This window comes from Arvicanthis niloticus, chromosome 27 (assembly GCF_011762505.2).
Source record: "Arvicanthis niloticus isolate mArvNil1 chromosome 27, mArvNil1.pat.X, whole genome shotgun sequence".
Lineage (NCBI taxonomy): Eukaryota > Metazoa > Chordata > Mammalia > Rodentia > Muridae > Arvicanthis > Arvicanthis niloticus.
Window position 1 is genome coordinate 16,052,633 of NC_133435.1, and position 6,460 is coordinate 16,059,092.

At 45.9% G+C, this 6,460-nt stretch overlaps 1 non-coding gene across 1 annotated transcript; it reads right to left on the reverse strand.

The window, feature by feature from the left end:
• Nucleotides 1-863: 863 nt before the first annotated feature.
• On the reverse strand, nt 864-995 carry LOC143439902 (small nucleolar RNA SNORA17). The gene has a single exon (XR_013107905.1). It is a non-coding gene; the product is annotated as a small nucleolar RNA SNORA17 (small nucleolar RNA).
• Nucleotides 996-6,460: the final 5,465 nt, after the last annotated feature.

The following is a 6,460-nucleotide window of genomic DNA, read 5'->3' on the forward strand; positions in this document are numbered from 1 at the left end:
GCCTGCCAAAGGTACTGAGGAGTAAGGGGGGAAGAGAGTATCTCTCCCTCATCCATTCCACAGGGAGATGAGTGGCAAGGCCAACTAACTCCCCCACGCTCATATCCTCAGGCTGGCTCACCCGCAACTCCCAAAAGTGTGTGTGTGTGTGTGTGTGTGTGTGTGTGTGTGTGTGTGTGTGTGTGTGTGTGTGGTTGTTGTTGTTGCTGCTGCTGCTGCTGTTGCAGAGTCACAGACCCAGTAGCAGCACAGATCAGGACCCCACCATGGTCCCAGGTGGCCATTACCCAACTACTCACATCAGGGTGTTCCTCACTACCTTATGTCTACATTTCTGCCTCTCTTCATTGTGTTTACATCTTCCTGTTTCTCTTTCTTTTACATTTCTCCACCACTTGCTTACTCCTCTTAATGGCGCCCAGAGTTTCTGAGTGTGTGGGCCATCTCAGGAATGATCTCAGGACTGTTATGCACCTGTTTGTTCATTCTAGCACCAGGAAGGGGTCCTGCTGCCACACACACACCTGCCCTCCAGGCCTCCTCAGCACCAGACTGGTGGGCATCTTCGGCTAGTCACTGTCCAGGCCCCATGGCCCTGGGTTGGTGATCATCTTGGGCTTGCTCCTCACCCAGGAGCAACTCAACCCTAGTGGTCCCATTTGAGGGTTTGTCTGTCTCAGGCTCATTCCCACTAGGGGTCCGTAGTCCAGGTGAGGCTCTTCTAGTCTCTGGCTCACTTCCTGTCCTGAAAGCCCATCTAGGCCTGCATGGTACCAGACTGGTGGTCATTTTGGGCTAGCTTCCTGTCTGGTCCTCATGGTGCTGGACTGATGGTCATCTCAGGCTCTCTTTTTGTTTCAGGGAGTGTTAGGCTACCAATCATTCAGATGTTCATAGGTCAGGACACTGAATATAAACATGGCCTCTCCCCTCTCTGTCATTTCCTGACACATATGTGACACAGCAGCCACACCTGCAGAGCCTCTAGGGGCAGGGGAGTTTTTGTTAGGTAGGTAGGTAGGTAGTTTGCTCATTTAGCAACAACTAAGCACAGCCAGAAAAAAAGCATAAAGTATTGAGAAAGTCCTTCTTTGGGGTATTTATGTCTTAACTTATGTAACTGCTGGTGTAAAGAGGGCAAATCCAGCCTCGGGTGTATTTAAATAACTCACAACTGAGACTTAAGATGGCATGATATGACTTGCTACAGAGATAAAGATTTTTCCCCAAAGAGTTTGTGGCCAGAAATTCTAAAATGAGTTTCTAACAACAGGCATTCACCCTAAACTCAGTTTCCCAGAAATAGGGAACGGTAGAAAACCCCACTGCATATCCACTTTGGAAATTCTTTTCTTCTTTTATCCAACAGCTTTTAGAAAATAAGCATCTTGAGCTTGGCATGGTGGTGCACACCTTTAAGCCCAGCACTCAGAGGCAGAGGCAGGTGGGTATTTGAGTGTAAGGTCACCCTGGTCTACAGAGTGAGTTCCAGGACAGCCAGAGCTATACAGAGAAACCCTGTCTCAAAGAAGAAAAAAGAAAGAATGAGAGAAAGAGAGAAAGAAAAGAAGGAAGGAAGGAAGGAAGGAAGGAAGGAAGGAAGGAAGGAAGAAAGGGAAGGAAGAGAAAAAGAAAAAAGACCATCACCACCAAGAAGTATCTGATGAACAGTCCCCGCTTCTAACAGTCTGAGCAGCCCAGTGTTGAGGCATTCTCAGACAGGTCATGACACACAATAAACAATGAAGTCTCACAACATCTGTCAAACCTTTTTTGGGGGGCTACTTTGCCAAGATACGTGTCATTGGACATCGATCTTCATAGGTAGGAGAACTGGAAGATAATTTTTACTTCTGCTCAAGAACAAAAGGGAATGCTGGGCTCAGGATGCGGCTTAGCTGGTGGAGGGCTTCCTGACATGGGCAAAGCCAGAGGATCTGTCTCTAGCATGGTACACGTGGAGCTTAGTGGCTCACGCCTGTCATCCCAGCACTTGGGAAATAGAGGCACCAAGATCAGAAATCCTAACAGGGCTAGCTTGGTGTAGAACTCAATAGTAGAACATTTGCCTAATGTGTGAAAAGCCATGAGTGCAATCTCCAGCAATAAACAAACTGATAAATAGAAGAATGATAGATGATAGATAGATAGACAGACAGACAGACAACTGACCAATAGATGATAGATGATACACAGAGCGTCCTGGCTAGTTTATATCAATTTGACACAGCTGAAGTCATCTAAAAGAAAGGAACCGCAATTGAGAAAATGCCTCCATCAGATTGGGCTGTAGGCAAGGGCATCTTCTTGATCAGTGATTGATGTGGGAGAGCCTAATCTGTTGTGGGTGGGCCACACCTGAGCTGGTGGTCCTAAGTGCTAGAAGAAAGCAGGGTGAACAAGCCAGTGATCACACTCCCCCCTGGCCTCTGCACCAATCAGCTCCTGCCTCCAGGCTCTTGCCATGCTTGAGTTCCTGCCCTGAGTTCCTTCAATAAAGAAGTGTACTGTGGAAGTGTGAGACAACACACTTGCCCCCGAGCTGCCTTTGGTTATGGTGTTTCATTACAGCAGTAGAAACCCTAAGACACACAGATAAATAGATAGATTACATTAGATTAGATCATCATAATAGACAATACAAGTTGGTCGTGGTGACATAAGCCTGTTATCCTGGCACTTAGAAAGTGGGAGGCGGGAAGATGAGGAGTTCAAGGTCAGCTTCAAATTCGTGGTGAGTTTAAGACCTGTCTGGCTCTCCAGAGAATCTTTCTCTCAAAGATAAATAAGTAAGTAAGTAAGTAAATAAATAAATAAAAATAAAGCAATCTACATCTTGCACTTAAAATAAAATTAACAGTATAGAGATGCTCTTAAAAACATAACTTTCTATCATAATTGCCTTGGTTTCCCTGTCAACATTTGACTATACTGATCCGGTCTTCAGGAGCCTGTCTAGGTGCCCTGGGTGATGCAATCACTGTAGGCTTCCCCATGGAGGCACCTGATCCTGCACATCATACAGAAAGCCTGGTCACTGTGAACTCAGGAAATAGCTTTTTTTCTTCTCCCTGGAAGCATAAGTCAGATGACATTTTCTTCTTTGCCCCAAGAAAATTCATGATGTGAAGGCGTCACAAGCTACCCATATGTCTGTCCACCCGTCCGTCCGTCCATCCGTCCGTGCTTCAGTGAGTTGGTTAGTATCCCTTTGACTCGGACTCCCCACTGTCAAACACAGGACAACGTAGTACCTGCCTCTTAGGGCCCTACTGGAGGTCAGGGGCAGTGGCTCACAAAGGGGACCTCCAACACTTCCAGTATTATCTCTTGTATTACTTATCATGTCCAATGTAGGAATTTTATTATGATCATTTTCTCCCAAGCCCTTGTCAGCTCAGTGACTACGTAACAAATACTCAACAATTTCGTCCATCATATGTATGCAGACAGAATTTGGCCGTGATTCTGCCTGGCTCAGTCTTCTCAGTATTACTGATGCACTTGCCTACCTATCTACTGTCAGCCATCACCTCTTTCCCTCATGTGTGGATGACTGTCAATGTCCTTGTCAGACATACACTGCTCTTTGTGCCCTGGGTCACTTTTGGCTGTCTCTTCTAAAGCTGTTCTTCTCATGAACAAATCTTAACAACAACAACAAAAACCTCAGTCCTTCTTGCCCCACCTACAGGATTCAGTTGAGTTAATACTTAACAAGGTCCTTAAAGGGGGTTAGGGGGAGCTGGACATGCTGGCACATGCCTGAAATTCCAGCAAAGAGGTTAGGAGGAAATAGTGCTGCTTTGTTGCAAGTTTAAGGCTAGCCTGGGCTACACAGCAAGACCATATCTCCCCAAAGTGGTGCATAGGATATTGGGGTTATAGTTCACTTGGTAGGTTGCTCACCTAGCACACACAAGGCATTGAGTTTATCCTCTATATTGCATAAATCATATTCCTCTAGCCCCAGCATTTAGACAGTGGGGGCAGAAGGCTCCGAAGCTCAGACACTTCCAGATCACCTAGGATATATGAGATTATGAGATTTTTAATTCCAATAGTGGGGGTGGAAATGTCTAACATAAATAAGGCCTTGAGTTCAATCCCCATCCCCGCACTGCAAAAGGGGGGGTGGGGTGCTGTTTATGCATTTGGTGCTGATGAGAAGGTGAATGGGTTAACATCACTGTCTCATCATCCCTGTGGCCACTGCCAGCTAGCATCATCCTTCCCCAGCCGGTGTCTCCTAGGTTGTGTGAGGCCAGAGGGGTTATGGAGTCTGTAGTTATTATCAGTTGCCCTTCTCTGCTTCTGGGTGTTTGACTTGCTCTCATGACACCAGAACAAAATACACAGCTCCCCAGTGCCCACCCACCCACCCAGCATAGGCTTTGCCCTTTGAGGTCCTTGCCTACCTTTTCCTCAGCAAGTGGGTCTGCTCCTGATTGAACCTCTGCCCAGAATTACTGGCTGCTTAGCTTTCCCTGACTTATTCTTTCTCTCAAATCCAGCCAGAAGGTAAAAGCCTAATTAAACCTGAGTCAACTGCTTTACTTTATTCAGAGGACGGGTTTTGATGATTCTCATCCTTAAAAGTCAAGCCATTCTTGGAGGAAGGTCTCAGTGACACGTACAAAATTATTGCCAATTCACTGAAAGTTTGCAATCCAAACCTCTGCTTAAACTAGCTTGCAGTTTTTGTTTTTGTTCTTGTTTTTGTTTTTTACCTCAAACAAAATCAAAATCCATAAACAAAAAATTTTCAAGACAGAGTCTTGCTCTGAAACCCAGGCCACCCTCCAATCTTTAGTAACTTCGTGCTACAGCCATCTGAGTGCTGGGATTACAGGTGTTTGCCACCATGCCCAGCATTCAAAATCTAACACGCTGTGCTCTCTAAACCCACCTAGTAAGTCATACATGGTGGGACACTCCTGTAATCTCAGCACCTGGGAATTAGAGGCAGGAGGATCAGGAGTTTAGGTCATCCTTGGTTACATAATGAATTTGAAGTCAGCTTGAGTTACATCAAACAAACAAGGGCTGGAGAGATGGCTCAGCAGTTAAGAGCACTGACTGCTCTTCCAGAGGTCCTGAGTTCAATTCCCAGCAACCATATGGTGGCTCACAACCATGTGTAATGGGATCCGATGCCCTCTTCTGGTGTGCCTGAAGAGAGCAACAGTGTACTCAGGTATATAAAATGAATACAATCTGAAAACAAACACACAAACAAACGAATAAATTGAAAGCAAGGGGTACTAGATAAGTTTATTCGGTCATTCATTTGCTTGATTCTGGTCTCCTTTGTTTCATTCTCTTTAAACTCTTGCCATACAAACTCCTTCCTGCTCAGACACGTCAGGGTCTTTCTCCTGACCATCCATTCTGCCTCGAGTTCCATTCATTTTGAGATTATCACATAGTTCATCATCTGGATGTTGGCTGGGACCCAAACACCTTGTAGGTTCTAAACCATCACCATGATCCACATTGATTGCCACCACAAACCTTAATCACTGTCTGACATTGCTTTGAACGCTGCATGTGAAGCTCCCTCTTAGGATGTAATCTCATGTGAAGCTCCCTCTTAGGATGTAATCTCAGCCCCAGCATGGTGGTGTATACCTGTAATCCAGCACTCAGGCAGGGAGGACGGGGGGGGGTGTGGATTATCAGGAACTCAAGATTCTCCCTGGCTACACAGTGATTTTGAAGCCCTGGGCTAACAGAGACACAGTCTCAAACAAACAAACAAAACCCAAAAACAACAACAACAATAACAACAAAAGGTGGAGGAATGAAGAAGAGTGTTCGGTAAGATGGCTCACAGAGTAAAGACATTCACCACCAAGTCAGGATGATTTGAGTTCAAGTCCTGGAACTCACATAATAGAAGGAGAGAAGCTGGTCCTGCAAGTGCTATAGCATGAGTTCAATCTCTCTCTCTCTCTCTCTCTCTCTCTCTCTCTCTCTCTCTCTCTCTCTCTCTCTCTCTCCCTCTCCCTCTCCCTCTCCCTCTCCCTCTCCCTCTCCCTCTCCCTCTCTCCCTCCATCTCTTTCTCCATTTTTGTCTCTGTCTCTCTGTCTACCTCCATCTTTTCTCTCTCCCTCTCTCTTTCTCTGTCTCTGTCTGTCTGTCTGTCTCTCTCTCTCTCCCTCCATCTCTTTCTCCATTTTTGTCTCTGTCTCTCTGTCTACCTCCATCTTTTCTCTCTCCCTCTCTCTTTCTCTGCCTCTCTCTCTCTCTCTCTCTCTCACACACACACACACACACACACACACAAAATCAGTCACCAATGCAATTAAAAATATTATGTTCAGGGCTAGAGTAATTGGTCAGTGGTTAAAAGCACTTCCTGCTCTTGCAGAGGACCAGAGTTTGGTTATCAACACACACGTGGGGAGGCTCACAGCCACCTGTAACACTGACCCCTAGGGAAAAGGATGCCTTCTT